Consider the following 19,143-nt stretch of genomic DNA (forward strand, 5'->3'; position numbering starts at 1 on the left):
AGGTCATCAATTCAAACATTCATCATGATTTTGTCTTCACAATGAGAGAAATGATGATGAGGTGAATAAAAGCTGCCGTAACCCGGATTTGAACCGGGGGTTGCTGCGGCCACAACACAGAGTACTAACCACTATACGATCACGGCGGGGTCGTCACGTGGTCAGTGGCCATCTGAGTTTGAATGAGATACACTTTTGCCGATGTAAATCAAGCTCGTACAAAAAAGCATAACTGTTTCCGCCCAGTCTCGAACAGGGGACCTTTCGCGTTTGAGGCAACGTGATAACCACTACACTACGGAAACTGGCACTTGGTCTTCACCGTGCCAACGGGCAATCGATACAAATGGATAGACTGTCTACAGTAGCAGACAGAAGTACTTGACAGCTGTTGTACATGTTTCTGTAGTGTAGCGGTTATCACGTTCGCCTAACACGCGAAAGGTCCCCAGTTCGAGACTGGGCAGAAACTGTTTTGTCCGGTCCATCGGTGCAGATTGGAGTCCATGAACCTATGCCTGCTGTTACCTTGTTGTCTCCGCGTCGTTGCACCAGTACTTTTCAGTTTTATTCCATAAGGTAGTGATTACCATGAAGACATTCTGGGCGTACCACTCCCAAACACAAGAAGAGCAAACTGGTGTATGCCGTCCAGAGCAGTGAGAATGCACAGACCTGTACATCGGGGGAAACCCAACAAGCATCTTACAATTACGTCGCTCAACACAAGAATGTCAGCTCTTCAGGACAAGAGTCAGCAGTTCACCTACAGTTGAAGGAAAAGCGACACTCCTTTGTGGACAACAACATATACACACTGGACAAGAAAGACAGATGATTTGAAAAAGCCAGAGCAAATATCACCCTTACACTCCCCTTAGATTATGATGACTCGTTCTGAAGCATTTACTTGAGCTTCCTCTTGATTGGTGAAGGCCTGAGCACCGGTAGCAAGTATTATTGCCCAAAAGGTGACTAAATTGAATAATTCTATAGCGGTGCAGGACTAAAGGATTCCCTGACCGGGAATCGGACCCGGGCCGCGGCGGTGAGAGCGCCGAATCCTAACCACTAGCCCATCAGGGACTTGACAGGGGGTTGTTTTTAGCAATTTTTGACAAGTGACCACACATTTCTTTATGACCAGTTATGCAGACAATCACGGTTTCATTCACAGGTTTGATCAAACATGTCTCTGATGGATTAGAAGCAGTGCAATTTCTATGCATTTCTCTTCAGTCGTTGTTCATGTATCCCCCTGTCTTTCTTTGAAGTCCTGTTTTCCGTTGCCTGTTTCGTAGACACGACCAAAGGTCCCAGTGTACTTCTTGGGGACGTGTGCAAAATGATCATGGGCTGGACGCAGAATTGTAATAATGGTTTGTGGCAGCCTCACTGCAGCAGTGGCCTGTGACGCCAAATCGAGTTGCGCTTGGAAGATGCAAGCCTACACCGGGAAGCCGATCAGCGGAGGCCCGGAGAAGAACCAGGGGATGAGGGTCGTGCTCGATGTGACAGAGGGACTGAGGGGTCGCAACATCAGGTTTGACAATTTCTTCACCTCTTACAGACTAGCGCAGGAGCTCCTGAAGACGGAGATCACCATGGTCGGCACGGTTCGAAAGAACAAGCCGGAGCTCCCGCCCGCACTATAATTCACATTCTTGGATACCATGACTTGGACAACTGGGAACCTTCACAGACAGTAGTGGTTATTGCACTACATTGGAAGTTTTGTTTTTGGCATACATAATGGCCTCAAGGAATTGTTTGTGTCATGTCTAAAGATAGAAGGAGACTGGTTACACAGAAAGTGAAAGCAATGATCAAAGGTCATCAATTCAAACATTCATCATGATTTTGTCTTCACAATGAGAGAAATGATGATGAGGAGGATAAAAGCTGCCGTAACCCGGATTTGAACCGGGGTTGCTGCGGCCACAACACAGAGTACTAACCACTATACGATCACCGCGGGGTCATCATGTGGTCAGTGGGCATCTCAGTTTGAATGAGATACACTTTTGCCGATGTAAATCAAGCTCGTACAAAAAAGCATAACTGTTTCCGCCCAGTCTCGAACAGGGGACCTTTTGCGTGTGAGGCAAACGTGATAACCACTACACTACGGAAACTGGCACTTGATCTTCACCGTGCCAACGGGCAATCGATACAAATGGATAGACTGTCTATAGTAGCAGACAGAAGTACTTGACAGCTGTTGTACATGTTTCTGTAGTGTAGCGGTTATCACGTTCGCCTAACACGCGAAAGGTCCCCAGTTCGAGACTGGGCAGAAACTGTTTTGTCCGGTCCATCGGTGCAGATTGGAGTCCATGAACCTATGCCTGCTGTTACCTTGTTGTCTCCGCGTCGTTGCACCAGTACTTCTCAGTTTTATTCCATAAGGTAGTGATTACCATGAAGACATTCTGGGCGTACCACTCCCAAACACAAGAAGAGCAAACTGGTGTATGCCGTCCAGAGCAGTGAGAATGCACAGACCTGTACATCGGGGGAAAACCAACAAGCATCTTACAATTACGTCGCTCAACACAAGAATGCCAGCTCTTCAGGACAAGAGTCAGCAGTTCACCTACAGTTGAAGGAAAAGCGACAGTCCTTTGTGGACAACAACATATACACACTGGACAAGGAAGACAGATGATTTTACATTACATTACGATCGTTTGGCAGACACTTTTATCCAAAGCGACTTACATTGCATTACCACCTTTTGCACAGGGGGGAGCAATCGAGGGTTCGGTGCCTTGCTCAGGGGCACCTCAGCAGGGGCTCGAACCAGCGACACTCCAGTTCCCAAGCGGAAGCACTACCCACTGAGCCACTGCCTCCCTATGATTGATGATTGGAAAAAGCCAGAGCAAATATCACCCTTACACTCCCCTTAGATTATGATGACTCGTTCTGAAGCATTTACTTGAGCTTCCTCTTTATTGGTGAAGGCCTGAGCACCGGTAGCAAGTATTATTGCCAAAAAGGTGACTAAATTGAATAATTCTATAGCGGTGCAGGACTAAAGGATTCCTGACCGGGAATCTGACCCGGGCCACGGCGGTGAGAGCTGCGAATCCTAACCCCTAGATCATCAGGTACTTGACATGGGTTTTTTTTTTTAGCAATTTTTGACAAGTGACCACACATTTCTTTATGACCAGTTATGCAGACAATCACGGTTTCATTCACAGGTTTGATCAAACATGTCTCTGATGGATTAGAAGCAGTGCAATTTCTATGCATTTCTCTTCAGTCGTTGTTCATGTATCCCCCTGTCTTTCTGTGATGTCCTGTTTTCCGTTGCCTGTTTCGTAGACACAACCAAAGGTCCCAGTGTACTTCTTGGGCACGTGTGCAAAATCATCATGGGCTGGACGCAGAATTGTAATAATGGTTTGTGGCAGCCTCACTGCAGCAGTGGCCTGTGACGCCAAATCGAGTTGCGCTTGGAAGATGCAAGCCTACACCGGGAAGCCGATCAGCGGAGGCCCGGAGAAGCACCAGGGGATGAGGGTCGTGCTGGATGTGACAGAGGGACTGAGGGGTCGCAACATCAGGTTTGACAATTTCTTCACCTCTTACAGACGCAGGAGCTCCCGAAAACGGAGATCACCATGGTCGGCACGGTTCGAAAGAACAAGCCGGAGCTCCCGCCCGCACTATAATTCACATTCTTGGATACCATGACTTGGACAACTGGGAACCTTCACAGACAGTAGTGGTTATTGCACTACATTTGAAGTTTTGTTTTTAGCATACATAACGGCCTGAGGATTGTTTGTGTCATGTCTAAAGATAGAAGGAGACTGGTTACACAGAAAGTGAAAGCAATGATCAAAGGTCATCAATTCAAACATTCATCATGATTTTGTCTTCACAATGAGAGAAATGATGATGAGGTGGATAAAAGCTGCCGTAACCCGGATTTGAACCAGGGTTGCTGCGACCACAACCCAGAGTACTAACCACTATACGATCACGGCGGGGTCATCACGTGGTCAGTGGCCATCTCAGTTTGAATGAGATACACTTTTGCCGATGTAAATCAAGCTCGTACAAAAAAGCATAACTGTTTCCGCCCAGTCTCGAACAGGGGACCTTTCGCGTGTGAGGCGAACGTGATAACAACTACACTACGGAAACTGGCACTTGGTCTTCCCGGTGCCAACGGGCAATCGATACAAATGGATTGACTGTCTATAGTAGCAGACAGAAGTACTTGACAGTTGTTGTACATGTTTCTGTAGTGTAGCGGTTATCACGTTCGCCTAACACGCGAAAGGTCCCCAGTTCGAGACTGGACAGAAACTGTTTTGTCCGGTCCATCGGTGCAGATTGGAGTCCATGAACCTATGCCTGCTGTTACCTTGTTGTCTCCGCGTCTTTGCACCAGTACTTCTCAGTTTTATTCCATAAGGTAGTGATTACCATGAAAACATTCTGGGCGTACCACTCCCAAACACAAGAAGAGCAAACTGGTGTATGCCGTCCAGAGCAGTGAGAATGCACAGACCTGTACATCGGGGGAAACCCAACAAGCATCTTACAATTACGTCGCTCAACACAAGAATGCCAGCTCTTCAGGACAAGAGTCAGCAGTTCACCTACAGTTGAAGGAAAAGCGACACTCCTTTGTGGACAACAACATATACACACTGGACAAGGACGACAGATGATTTGAAAAAGCCAGAGCAAATATCACCCTTACACTCCCCTTAGATTATAAAGACTCGTTCTGAAGCATTTAGTTGAGCTTCCTCTTGATTGGTGAAGGCCTGAGCACCGGTAGCAAGTATTATTGCCCAAAAGGTGACTAAATTCAATAATTCTATAGCGGTGCAGGACTAAAGGATTCCCTGACCCGGACTCGGGCCGCGGCGGTGAGAGCGCCAAATCCTTACCACTAGACCATCAGGGACTTGACAGGGGGATTGTTTTTAGCAATTTTTGACTAGTGACCACACATTTCTTTATGACCAGTTATGCAGACAATCACGGTTTCATTCACAGGTTTGATCAAACATGTCTCTGATGGATTAGAAGCAGTGCAATTTCTATGCATTTCTCTTCAGTCGTTGTTCATGTATCCCCCTGTCTTTCTGTGAAGTCCTGTTTTCCGTTGCCTGTTTCGTAGACAAGACCAAAGGTCCCAGTGTACTCCTTGGGGACGTGTGCAAAATCATCATGGGCTGGACGCAGAATTGTAATAATGGTTTGTGGCAGCCTCACTGCAGCAGTGGCCTGTGACGCCAAATCGAGTTGCGCTTGGAAGATGCAAGCCTACACCGGGAAGCCGATCAGCGGAGGTCGGAGAAGAACCAGGGGATGAGGGTCGTGCTTGATGTGACAGAGGGACTGAGGGGTCGCAACATCAGGTTTGACAATTTCTTCACCTCTTACAGACTAGCGCAGGAGCTCCTGAAGACGGAGATCACCATGGTCGGCACGGTTCGAAAGAACAAGCCGGAGCTCCCGCCCGCACTATAATTCACATTCTTGGATATCATGACTTGGACAACTGGGAACCTTCACAGACAGTAGTGGTTATTGCACTACATTTGAAGTTTTGTTTTTGGCATACATAATGGCCTGAGGATTGTTTGTGTCATGTCTGAAGATGGAAGGAGACTTCATGAGACGCTGAATAGTTGTTGTGTCGACATATATGCCGAAGCTTACGGAGCTTCATTTGCTCTACTGTGCCATCAGGTGCACAATAAATGTAAAACAGGTAGTGATTATATTGGCTGAGTCATGTGGTCCGGCAGGTTGGCGAGGCTTCGAACGGCACCACATACGTCCCCAACACATGCCTCGATACGGGCTTTGCAAAAATCTTCCTAAATTACTTGACACACGCTTCGAAGCCTCGACACAAAAGGACAGTCACTGCAGACAGACAGTTCTGAGCTGACACTGTTGAACACGCATGCTACTCTTTGCCAGCTGACGACGATCACCCATCTGATTCCCGCATACAGGCAGAAACTCAAACTATCTAAACCTGTTGTGAGGACATCTAAGAAGTGGACCAGTGATGCTCTGGAGAACCAGTGAGGCTCTGGAGAACCTTCAGTCGTGCTTTGACTGTACTGACAGTGGAACCATATTCAAAAGAGACCAACAAATGATTGGTCTTGAGTTATTGTTGATCCCTTTACTGAAAGTTAGTTTCTTCCGTTTAAATAAAGAAGAATTTCATTGGAACACAGCATAACTGCGACTGTTGCCAGAGTGATACACTGTGTGTACCTGGATCAGCTCTCTATTATCAAGCTCAGTTGGATTTAGGGCTCTATAAGATACATTTAGCTTTGACTGTGAAATGCATACCTTCAGTGTTTGGACTGTTGAAGAAGTAGCAACATGGCTCCATAAGGGTCTATTCAAAGGCCAACATACCTGCTGCTATAACTTCCATAAAAGCCATGTGTGTGACGAAACTCAGGTGTACATGATGTAACATATGCTGTATGACTTTAAACAGAAATGACAGCAGATCTGTGTGTGTTTGCTGCAGGGGGAAGTTTATTGAGTAAATACAGAGAGCAAGCAGAGAGAGACGCAGGAAGCTGCTGGTCTCAGCAGTGAAGCTGGAGCCAAGTCCAAGTCATCAGCTGATCCTCACTTCTTAAAGCAGACAAAATATTTTTTGTAGTGACAGCCAACGTCATTCCACATTCCATACCCTGGATAAAACGCAAACATCACCTTCAGGGATTTTACACAGGAAACTTCACTGATCTGAGGTCAATCATCAAACCTTTAATGGTTCTGATTGATACATAAATGTCTCACACACACACACACACATACTGTACATTCTGGTGGAGTTATCATAACAAACCCACGTTTTGTTTGTGTTTGTGTGAACACAGCAAAAACTATTATATGTTACATAAAGTATTATACAGAATACATATTATTTACTGTTAAGAGACATTTATTTATGTACTCGGTTGGTGTGTTTGTGTCACTGTTGACTGGGATGCGGGTTTCCTGTTCCCTTCCTGTAATTATTCCTGCGGAGTTGGAACTCATGTTAATATCTCCAGATTAATATGCTGAAGAAGCTATAAAGGAAAATTGCCTCCGTCTGGTTACTCCCCGGGTTCCGCGCAAGTGAAGCCGCTTGATGTTTTAATGCCAGTAGAAAGTCGTGACAGACAGCGTGCTCACGGCTAACAGATAGCATCATGGAACCACGAGGAGCAAGCAGGTTGCCTCGGCTCATGTTCGACGGAGATGAAATGAAGTACGAACTGTGGGAAACTAAAGTGCTGGGACATTTGCATTTATTAGGATTAAAGATTACGGTTCTGAAAGAACCCAACGGCCAAGAGGAGGTCGCTGCAGATGATAAGAAGAACGCCGATGCGTACGCCGAGTTGATCCAACTTCTGGATGATAAGAGCCTCTCGTTAATTATGAGAGATGAGAGTGTGAGGTATGTATTCAGGGGAAGTTTGTACAAACCCGAAGTAGAGACCCTGATACAAGAGCAAAGGCTCCCTTACAGATGGTGCACACAGACCTAGCAGGTCCAGTAGCTACTGAGTCTATTTATTGATACAAATATGTATTTATTCAAACGCAGTGTTTGTATACTTTCTAAAGACAAAGAGTAATACTGTGCAGGCAACAGAAAAGTTCCTAGCTGATACAGCCCCTTATGGAAAGGTAAAATGTATAAGGTCCGACAACGGCACCGAGTTTATGTGCAGGGATTTCCAGACCCTTTTAAGAGGGAATCGTATTAAGCACCAGACATCAGCCCCGTATTCACCTCAGCAAAACGGGACCGCTGAGAGGGCCTAGCGTACCCTTTTTGAGATGGGAAGATGTATGCTAATTGAGAGAGATCTTCCAAAAAGTTTGTGGAACTACGCCGTCCAGACAGGGAAGACCCCTTACCAGATGTTGACAGGTGAAAAGCCAAATTTGTCAAAAATGCAGAAGTTTGGATCTGTATGTCAAGCATACAAACAGAACAAGACAAAGCTTGATTCCAGATTTGACCAGGGACTTTTTGTTGGTTATGATAAAAAACAGCCCAGCTTATCTGGTTTATCATCCTGACACTGAGCAGGTTCAAAAACACCAACTTCACTAACAAGGTAAATTTAGAAAAGCAAACACAGACATTTGAGATGGAACCAAACGTTGACGATGATGACAGAATGAGACAGCCAAGAGCTGACATAGTCACACAGGAGATCTATGAGAACACTGAGAAATCTCAGGACCAAAGAGAGTCAAGTAATGAATCTACAGAAGGGAGGTATCCTATTAGAGAGAGGAGAAAGCCTAGTCATTTAAGAAATTTTGTAACGGCAATGATATTGATGAGATTCATACTACCATTGATTACTGTTACAGAGCGGTTGGTGGTGTCCCACATACATTTATGCAAGCCATGGAGACAGCTAACTCAAAGCAGTGGGTTAAAGCGGTGGATGAAGAAATACAGTCATTAAAAGAAAACAACACATTTACTCTGACTACTCTGCCAAAGGGCAAGAAAACAGTGGGGGGTTAATGGGTTTATTCTGTTAAGCGTGACATCGAGGGTAAAGACAAGTACAAAGCAAGGTTTGTAGCCAAGGGTTATAGCCAGAAGATGGGAATTGATTATGGTGAAACTTTCTCCCCAACAGCCAACTTGACAAGCATAATATAGTATTGCTTACAAAAAGCAGCACAGGAGAACCTGTTACTCCACCAAATGGATGTAAAAACAGCGTATTTACACGCTCCCATTGATTATGAGATCTACACTGACCAAACAGAAGGTTACGAAGAAGGGGAAGGTCTGGTGTGTAAGCTGGAGAAATCTTTGTACGGCTTAAAACAATCTGGTCGAAACTGGAATAGGATTTTACATGATTGTCTCACTGAAAATGATTTCACACAAAACCCAGCAGATCACTGTGTTTATGCTAAGGTGACAAAACATGGGAAGGTGATTATGTTAATCTGGGTGGATGATCTGATAATTGCAGCTAGAAATGAAAAAGAAATGAAAGATGTAAAAGAGATGCTTTCGGAAAAATTCCAGATGAAAGATTTAAGTAGACTTAAGCATTTTCTAGGTATCGATTTCACTCAGTCTGATGGATGTGTAAAGATGCCACAGGAAGCATATGTCAACAAGATATTGGAAAGGTTTGATATGTCAAACTGTAAACCCAGGGAAATTCCTTGTGATCAAAAACTGTTACACAGATGATGCTGTAAAGATGAGTGATGTTAAAATGTACAGAGAGGCTATGGTCAGCCTTATATATTTAACAACATGTACTCGTCCTGACTTAAGTTTTGTGGTAAGCAAATTATCACAATATTTTTGTAAACCAACTGAGGATGGGTAACTGTCAAAAAAGTGTTAAGGTACCTCAGAGGCACTACAAACAGGGAGTTGTGTTTCAGGAGAAACGACAGGGAGGAGTTAGGCCTCGTAGCCTATAGTGATGCTGACTGGGCAGCTGATAACACTGACAGACGTAGCACTACAGGTTACTGTGTAAGCCTGAGTAAAAACAGTTCTTTAGTTTCATGGAAAACTAGAAAACAACCTACAGTAGCGCTCTCAACCTGTGAGGCAGAATATATGGCTCTGGCTTCTACTATGCAAGAATGCAAGAACCAGGGAACAATTGCCTTAGCCAAAAACCCTGTAAGCAGACAGAAGTGTAAACATGTGGACATTAAGTATCACTTCATAAGGTCCATTGTTAATGAGGGAAGGATGACCTTGGTATGTTGCACTACTGAAGAGATGGTCGCAGACATCATGACCAAACCTGTCACTAAACTGAAACTGAAAAGGTTTGCAGGTGTTATGTTTGGTGTTTAAAAGTGTGGAAGAGGTCCACATCTGCACTGTATTTGATTGTGTGTAATTTGTTTTCTTTTGTTTTTGTTTGTTTCTCCACAACCTGAGTACAAGTGGGGGTGTTAAGAGACATTTATTAATGTACTCGGTTGGTGTGTTTGTGTCACTGTTGACTGGGATGCAGTGCTATGTTCTTGCCTGCAGGGATCGCTGTAGTGCAGACCATCATTTTGGGTTTCCTGTTCCCTTCCTGTAATTGTTCCCGCGGAGTTGGAGCTCGTGTTAATATCTCCAAATAAATATGCTGAAGACGCTATAAGGGGAAATTGCTTCCGTCTGGTTACTCCCCGGGTTCCTCGCAAGTGAAGCCTCGAAGCTCAACATTTACTCTATGGCTCTGCAATACTCAATTCTGATTGGTCAGTCTCTACATTTGTGTGCTCGATTATTTTCTAACCCTTTTCGGGCAGGATTAAGTGAGTATTATCACAGGACATCAGTAATGTTAGCATGACCCAATGTGGTCATATCAAAATAGCATGAGGACGAAGACTGAGTGATGACCTTTGTTTATTCTGAGTTATATTATAATATAATAATATATAATTATGAGTTTCTTTTCAGACTTTTCTGTGACTGGCGACCACATGTTTGTCATTACTGTTATTTGGTTCCCCCTTGCCCAGCTAGTGTACTTGAATCTGGTGCCGTCACTCCACCGCATTGCAGAAATACTCCAGAATACAGACCATTGCTGTGAACAGAATGCACCAGCAAAGACCCACAGAGCAGTAACCTCAACTCCCATTTTTCCGCTGCTGAACTCCCACCGACACAGACACAGACACTTACTCAGTTCCATTTATTCTTCTACTCACCCACCAACCCTGCTACCCATCTGCTGTCCATTCTCACATTCTTTATTCTTGTTTTTTTTTCTTACCATTTTTCTTACTGCACCTACGTAAACCTGAAGTAGTCTTCAGCAGCCTCTACATATGTCCACCTGAGGCTCAACCTGGACAAGACTGAGATAGTGTTTCTCCCGGGGAAGGGCTGCCCGCACCGAGACCTAGCCATCACCCCTGGACGACCAACTGTCGTTCTCGGCAAACATCGCTTCGGTGACGCGTTCCTGCAGATTCCTCCTCTACAACACCCAATGGACTCGTCCCTTCCTCACCGACAAGGCAGCGCAGGTGCTGATCCAGGCTCTTGTCATCTCCCGCCTGGACTACTGCAACTCCCTCCTTGCTGGCGCCCCGGCTTCCGCCATCAGACCTCTGGAGCTCGTCCAGAAAGCTGCTGCTCGTCTGGTGTTCAACCTCCCCAAGTTCTCCCACATGACTAGCCTTCTCCGTTCTCTTCTCTGGCTCCCTGTAGCTGCTCGCATCCAGTTTAAGACTCTGGTGCTAGCCTACAGGGCAGTGAAAGGAACAGCTCCTTCATACCTCCAGGCTATGGTCAAGCCCTACACCCCCGGCCGACTACTTCGCTCTGCTGCCTCCAGGCGGCTGGCTGCCCCGGCGCTCAGCGGCCCCTTCGCCCGATCGACACGGTCACGGCTTTTCACTGTTCTGGCACCTCAGTGGTGGAATGATCTCCCAACTGATGTCAGGACAGCGGAGTCGCTGCCCATCTTTCGCCGCAGGCTGAAAACCCATCTCTTCAAGAAACACTACCCGGATCCGCCCTCTTAGGACATCACCTATTTTGTCCTAACTCTTCTGATGCACTTATTTGTTTTCTAATTTGTCCTTTCTAATTTGTCCTTTTTTCTCATTCATCTTGGTACCTAACTTATTGCACTTCTACTCTAGCTCTAGTTATGCTCTTAGCTGTTGGTTTTGGAAGGAAATGCACTTACGATTTCTTGTGACCTGAAGTTCTTTTATCTACCTTTGTTGAACGCACTTCTTGGAAGTCGCTTTGGATAAAAGCGTCTGCTAAATGACCCTAATGTAATGTAATGTAATGTGTGATTTCAATAATGGAATACAATGCAATGAATGGGTCACACTTGTGTGTGCCTCTGTTGCTTTAAGAGGCTCTAAGCGTGCACCAGCTGCTCTCCACGTCACTCTGCAATATGTCATATGAACATAAAGAAACAAAGAGAAACCAAACCTTATCGTCTGTTATTTCCCACTCCTTTGAATTGAACAAGTTTAATAATCTTTTTTTTAATCAAATATTTATGTTACCAACTTTGAAATGAATTGAAATGAAACTACACCCCATCACGATTTCTTCACCATTGTTTACACATCAACACGTCCACCTTAGATGATTTGAATGCTGACTGTGGTTGTAGTTGCTGTGTGGTGACTTGATGAGCTGACTGGACATCGGAGCAGCCGCAAACACACACAGAATGTTTGCGTTGAATTCAGATACATGCAACATTGCAGGAAAATGCAGCGTTTTGTTCAATTGTTATTGAAGTGCGTGATCACAGAAAACCCAGAGTCATCCTCCATCCCAACCTGTTTAAATTTCTGTCCAATCAAGCGCGTTTGTCCAGCACACAGCAACTTTTCAGGGAACCGGCTGCTAGCAGGCTACGCTCAGAGAAAAAGTAAAGGTAAAGGGGCTCCATAAGAGTGAACTTCAAAGGATTCACTCCAGCGGACACCAGACACTCTCCATCTCTCATCTCACTAACATCAGGAAAGACTGAATGCATGTGAATTACAGATGATATGGGATCTACAGGGAATCCCCAGAATTACAAGGAATGTGAAGGGAAATTGTGATATGTGGAAATGTGAAATGAATAAAATAAGTTAAATAGTAAAATAAGTAATAACATTGTTTTGTTTTCTATGAGATTAATATGATGTCAATTAATTAGTGTGAGCTTGACACTGAAAATTTATACAGAAAAAAATATTTTGTAAATATCACACAAAAGACGCTACTCAGCTGGTTTGGGTGGAGAATCAGCAGTGTGGATAAATGTTAATAATAATTTAAAACATGAGTAGCTCTCAGAGACTTTTATTTAGTCAAATTAGCTGTCAGAGGAAATAAGGTTGGAGACCCCTGGCCTATACTAATGTGTATATATGTATATATATATACTATACTTAGACATATATATGTGTGTGCATATATATATATGAAGTATATATACTTCATATTTAAAAAATATAGAGAATATGTGTTGCCTTCTTTCCTGAGGCAGCAGAAGACTCTTTTGACTGACATCACAAATGTAGAATCAGAATCAGAATCAGAATCACTTTATTTGCCAATTAAGTTTGCACTTAAGAGGAATTTGCTGTGGTTCTGGGTGCAACGTATAACATATAGAAAAAGACAACAGAAGACAACATATAAAACCACATAAAACAACATGTACAAACAGCAGCTTGGTGAATACTTAAATTTAAAACACACTAAATTAAATAAGTTAACTAAATGAGTGCTGATGAATAAGGTGTTAAAAAAAACGTGCAGGGGATTATTGAATAAATTAATTTAAGACTACTGTTAAATAAAGTGATCGTGCAGGGGTTTATTGTGGAGTCAGTGGAAGACCAGGGCCTTGTTGATAAGGCCCACTGCCGAGGGGAAGAAGCTGGATTGTGGCGTGAGGTTTTGGTCCTGATGGACCTCAGCCTTCTGCCAGAGGGGAGGGTTAAAAACAGTTTGTGTCCAGGGGGGGAGGGGTCGGCCAAAATCTTGCCTGCCCGCTTCAGGGTCCGGGAGGCGTACAGGTCCTGGAGGGACAGCAGTGGCTGCAGCGTACCAGACGGTGATGGAGGAGGTGAGGATGGACTCGATGATGGCAGAGTAGAAGCGTACCATCAATGTCTTTGGCAGGCTGAACTTCTTCAGCTGCCTCAGGAAGAACATCCTTTGCTGGAGCTCTTACTGGACACTTACTGTGTGGAATGTGGAATGTTAGTAAGCCAGAGTTTTGGAGACATGAGGAAGGTTGTTGTGTTGATGCTGTGACTGCTCTTAAAGCCTGAATTTCATCTTGGATCGTTATAGCTTTCATTGGAACTGAAGGTTGGAACATGGGAATAAATCTGTGTTGCATGTCTTTGGATTCATCAGTGGATATCTTTTGGTGTTCAAGTGGGCCTCCATTCCAATGCCAAAGTGAGAGCCTGGTTGAAGAACTCAAACAGTGGAATGCAAATTCCTAATATTTTTGTTTGTTTAAGGCATGAATGTGGGAAACAGTATCATGGGAGCAAAACTCAAACAGTAGAATGCAAATTCCTAATATCTTCGTTTGTTTATGCAGAACTCCTCAGATCACCTGGTTCATCTGAATGACACATCACTAGAGGGCAAATTGAGGATTCAACCCAGCTGAGGGTCTGCTCAGGGTTTGTCGCTCAGAATGAACGAAACATTGCAATGAAGGTGAGCCCAGTTTATCACTGTGTAGGTTTGATAGCACGTACACCGTTCTGCTCAAAGAAAGGGCAATAATGAGAAAATATACTCCAAGAAACCCAGCAACTTTTTCTTGGTGCTGGGTTTTTTTTCAAATGGCAGATTCAAACATGGGTGCAGGACATTCAAAACATGATGATTCTTATACACAGAGCAAAAGATCCCAATGAATAAAGCACTGTAAGCCTCCTATGATTTCTGTATCTCATTTATGTTGAAAGGTAACAGTGCACCAACACCTTCCCCTGTATGGAAACAGAGGCTATGCAACCATTTTTACAAATATTATAATTGAAGACAGTATAAGTTGACATAAGAACGAGCATGGTGTTATACAATTTAGATTTTTTTTGTTTCAACAAAAAAAAGGAAAATAATGATAATAAGCACAGTTACACATGAAAGAATCAATTATCATTTTCTAAACCAGCCTTTGGTCTGGCAGAACCTGCCGGTTTGTACAGTATGATATGAAGATGAGACTCGACAGAGTGCAGTCAGCTAAATAAACTCCAGGCAGCCTTAAGCACACAAGTAATTGTGCTTGGCCCCAAACACATAAGCCACAGGGCATGACATTACCATGGTCCAGAATGCAGCTGTGTTGACAAAAACTAGGAAAAGCGATCATATCACTGCCACTTAGCTTGGCTGCAATGGCTTCCTGTTTAAAATCCTTCTTCTCACTTTGAAAGCTCTTCATGGTCAGACTCCATTATACCTCAAATATCGTAAAGTCTTAAAACTGCACTGTATAATTATAAAGTTTTTATGAACCTTTTTACAGTTGGGCGTGACCTGTTCTTTTGTAGTTGTCAAATGAAGATCTACATCCCCTGTTTCCTCACCAGAGGGCAAACTGATAGGATAAAACCAGGCATAGCATTTGCCTGCCATTCAGACCAGGAGGGACGAAGAAGCCAAACACTGGGTCACAGATGAGCCCTGTTTATGACTGTGCAGGTTTTGGGAGAACAGAAAAGGAACTCAGCTGTTTACGGCAGAAGAATGAAGATGAAAACTCATGATTTGAGGGATTGATCTGTGTTATTGTTTCTGATCTGTGTGGCGAGAGTCAGAGAGGTAGATCACAACCTATTTGTGATGTGGAGTTCATGTGTATAGTGCACGAAAAATATAAAACCTGTGAATTGATTTTGTCACACATTGGCCTGGACTCAAAGAGAGCCAATCTGTGTTTCCAGAGTTTTGGAGCCATGAGGTTTGTCCTCATGGGGTGAGTTCAGATCATGTTATCGACTATGAAAAAATTAAGATGTTGTAACATGCTGAAATTATTAAAGAGGAAATAACAGAAAGTTAAGATCTCAATCATTGTCAGACGGTCTTTGTGAATATTTGTGTGCAGCATCATTAATGCAGAATTCTTCCTACAGAGATTCCTGACATGTGTAAGCAGTTCAGACGGACATCCTGTGGGCATGACTGGTGGAGGTTTAATGGGGGTGACTGCTTGAAATTCTTCAAAACTGAGAGGTCTTTCATTCGGGCAACGGTGAATACACACACACACACACACACACACACACACACACACACACACACAGATTGAAATATGAGCTCATTGCGTTTGTGTGTTTTCAGCTTTACTGCGGCCTTCACAGATCTTCTCTTGCTACAATTCACAATAATGCACAGAATGATCACCTGACATGTCTCATTTTCTTCAAAACGGGGACACAAATTGGTGTTTGGATCGGAGCCAAAAGAGATGTAAGACAATAATTGATAAATGCATGGATGGTAGAAGGATGAATTATGGGTTGGTGGATGGGTAGAAGAACCAATGGGTCAGCAGCCGTCCAATGGGAGCTGAGGTTACTGCCCTGTGGGCTGATTGGTGCTTTCTGTTCATAGTGGAGGGGCGGATTTCGATGGCCTGACAGCTCCAGATTGATCTACAGCAGCTGGGCGAGAGGGCAACCAAATAATGAGGGACATATGTGTTTGGTCTCCAATTCTGGGGGTAAGTCTGAAAACAACCAAGATCAAACAAAGATCATCACCTCACCAAGGTGTGTGTTTGTGTGTGTGAGCCATATGTAAGTCTGAGTCTGGAGTCCCAAGTCACCTTTTGTTTTGAGACATACACCTGATAACCTGATTAAAAACTCAGACAAAGCTGGCAATAAATATGGATTCAGGAAGCGTGTTCATAATGAGTAATAATGAGCTCCTGGGTTTGTTCTGATTGTTATGTTTGTGTTATTTTACAGGTTGGGGAAAGTGGGACGATGTATTTTGTCACACCAACCAGTTCTTTGTCTGCGCTGCGAAGTGAAGATCGGCTGATCAATCATCTGTCTTCTGCAGCAAACACACACAGATCTACTGTCATGTTTGCTGAAAACCATAAATGTTTTTAAACAGCTCTCAGTGTTTTCCTGCCTGATCCTTCATCGTTTGTAACCTTGTAACTATTTTGACAAATGAGGTCTGGTACCGACCACCATTCATTGTTTTCAGCATGCTTGTCACTCATCAATATTCCTTTAGAACACTTGGACTCTGTCACATTGTAGTTGATGATGTCACAGAAAAAACATGACTTTGTCTCTCAAGTAGCCAGATGTCATTAGGTTCTAGAACTCAGATGTGGTGCATGCTCCAGTAGGTGCAGCAGGTTTTAATCAAATATCGCTACCAAAAATAAAAATGTTAACTCTAATAAAATGAAAGTCCTGAAATGATAGCAGATAATTGATCCAGGCCTCAAGTATAAATTTTGGCAATTTCAATTATCAATTCAAACGATGGAAATGAAAGGGAAAAAATTAAGGATTGGGTTATGGCACTCAAAAATCAGTCTAGAAGGGGTGAAGTCTTTATGTGGCAGAGGATGGATCGAACAACATTCAAAACAAACAAAACCACACACTCGTTATGATATGACCAGGTTTAATAAACTCCCAGTAATAACTACTAGTCACAACCATGAATATAATAAACAAGAATAATAGGAACAATAAAAGGAATTATTTCCAAGGGATTCAATAGGGTTAAAACAAAACCCTTCTGCAATTTTTCGACCCAGTCCCGGGTCAAAGAAGCGTGCGTGCGTGCGTGCGTGCGTGCGTGCCCAGAAAACTCAAATTCAACTCAAATTCAGTAACCAATAAAATGAGACATCCTTGGGAGAGGGTTTGGGCAGCACTGAATAAAAGAGAGCGGAAACCAACAAAACAACTATAGTGCAAAGGCAAACCCACACTGATCAACAACGCAAAGAGGGAAGAGGGAAGAGGGATATTCAAGGACATCAGGAAGAATGTTGTGACAGCCCATCAGTGTGGGTAATGCTATAAGACCATCTATAAAAGATTCCAGTTCCATACATCCACTGTAAGACAAATTATTTACAAATGAAGGGCATTCAACATGACACCATCTCTGCCCAGAAGTGGACATCCATCAAAACTATCACTAAGAAGCACCAGAAGAAGAAGAAATCAGGTAAAGGCCAGCACGCACATCACCTCCGGAATCAGAATCAGCATCAGAATAGCTTTATTGCCAATTAAGTTTACACTTAAAAGGATTTTTTTCTGGTCATTGACGTTCGACATATAAAACAACAACTGTGCAAATTAAAACAATTAGATTAAATTAGACGTGCAAGTTGCTAAGGTAATTATGTGCTCAGTAGAAGACCCAGGCCTTGTTGATGAGGCCCACTGCAGAAGGGAAGAAGCTGAATTTGTGGCGTGAGGTTTGGGTCCTGATGGCCCCCAGCTTCCTGCCAGAGGGGAGGGTTGCAAACAGATTGTGTCCAGGGTTGGAGGGGTCGGCCACAATCTTGCCTGCCTGACTCAGGGTTTGGGAGGCGTACAGGTCCTGGAGGGACAGCAGGTTGCAGCCTATCACCTTCTCTGTGCAGCGGATGATATGTTGGCTGCAGCCACTGCCAAGGACAAGGGCAGGCTGCAGCGAACCAGATGGTGATGGAGAGGTGAGGATGGACTCAATGATGGCAGAGTAGAGGTGCACCATCATTGTCTTCGGCAGGCTGAACTTCTTTAGCTGCCGCAGGAAGAACATCCTCTGCTGGACTTTATGGTGAGGGAGCTGATGTTGAGCTCCCACTTGAGGTCCTGAGATATGATGGATCGAAAGGACTCCACAGTGTCAACTGGGGAGTCACACAGAATGATGAGGGCGGGTGGGGCTGCGTTCAGTCGGAAATTCACAACCATCTCCTTTGTTTTTAGAGCATTAAGCTCCAGCTTGTTCTGCCTGCACCAATTCACCAGACGGTCAATCTCCCGCCTGTAGGTGGACTCGTCCTCATCAGAGATGAGTCCAATGAGGGTGGTTTCGTCTGCGAACTTCAGGAGCAGGACCAACTGATGACTGGAGGTGCAGTCATTGGTGTACAAGGAGAAGAGCAGAGGGGAAAGAACAGAGCCCTGAGGGGAACCGGTGCTGATGGTGAGTGAATCAGAGACGTGTTTCCCCAGCTTCACGTGCTGCTTCCTGTCAGTCAGGAAGTCTTTGATCCACCTGCAGGTGGAGTCGGGCACGTGAAGCTGGGAGAGCTTGTCCTGCAGCAGTGACGGGATGATGGTGTTGAAGGCAGAGCTGAAGTCCACAAACAGGATCCTGGCGTAGGTTCCTGCAGAGGTGCTGGAGGGTAAAGTGGAGGGCCATGTTGATGGCGTCATCTACAGACCTGTTGGCTATGGAGGCAAACTGCAGGGGGTCCAGGAGGGGGTTGGTGAGGGATTTCAGGTGGGGCAGCACCAGGCGCTCAAAGGATTTCATGACTACAGAGGTCAGAGCGATGGGTCTGTAGTCGTTAAGTCCTGTGGTCCTTGGCTTCTTGGGGATGGGGATGATAGTTGATGCTTTGAAGC

At 44.3% G+C, this 19,143-nt stretch overlaps 1 long non-coding RNA gene and 6 other non-coding genes across 7 annotated transcripts; 4 read left to right on the top strand and 3 right to left on the bottom strand.

Annotated features, from left to right (window-relative positions):
• Positions 1-73: 73 nt before the first annotated feature.
• Positions 74-146, bottom strand: trnah-gug (transfer RNA histidin (anticodon GUG)). Its single transcript has one exon. It is a non-coding gene; the product is annotated as a tRNA-His (tRNA).
• A 253-nt stretch (positions 147-399) lies between these two features.
• Positions 400-472, top strand: trnav-aac (transfer RNA valine (anticodon AAC)). The gene has a single exon. It is a non-coding gene; the product is annotated as a tRNA-Val (tRNA).
• A 1,590-nt stretch (positions 473-2,062) lies between these two features.
• trnav-cac (transfer RNA valine (anticodon CAC)) lies at positions 2,063-2,135 on the bottom strand. Its single transcript has one exon. It is a non-coding gene; the product is annotated as a tRNA-Val (tRNA).
• A 94-nt stretch (positions 2,136-2,229) lies between these two features.
• On the top strand, positions 2,230-2,302 carry trnav-aac (transfer RNA valine (anticodon AAC)). The gene has a single exon. It is a non-coding gene; the product is annotated as a tRNA-Val (tRNA).
• Positions 2,303-4,088: 1,786 nt separating this feature from the next.
• On the bottom strand, positions 4,089-4,161 carry trnav-cac (transfer RNA valine (anticodon CAC)). Its single transcript has one exon. It is a non-coding gene; the product is annotated as a tRNA-Val (tRNA).
• A 94-nt stretch (positions 4,162-4,255) lies between these two features.
• trnav-aac (transfer RNA valine (anticodon AAC)) lies at positions 4,256-4,328 on the top strand. Its single transcript has one exon. It is a non-coding gene; the product is annotated as a tRNA-Val (tRNA).
• An 11,343-nt stretch (positions 4,329-15,671) lies between these two features.
• LOC143013382 (uncharacterized) lies at positions 15,672-16,610 on the top strand. Its single transcript, XR_012965133.1, has 4 exons — positions 15,672-15,785; positions 15,875-16,003; positions 16,148-16,256; positions 16,507-16,610. It is a non-coding gene; the product is annotated as an uncharacterized LOC143013382 (long non-coding RNA).
• Positions 16,611-19,143: the final 2,533 nt, after the last annotated feature.

This window comes from Genypterus blacodes, unplaced genomic scaffold, assembly GCF_046128005.1.
Source record: "Genypterus blacodes isolate CSIRO-AG114 ecotype Tasmania unplaced genomic scaffold, CSIRO-AGI_Gbla_v1 ptg000013l_1, whole genome shotgun sequence".
NCBI classification, from domain to species: domain Eukaryota; kingdom Metazoa; phylum Chordata; class Actinopteri; order Ophidiiformes; family Ophidiidae; genus Genypterus; species Genypterus blacodes.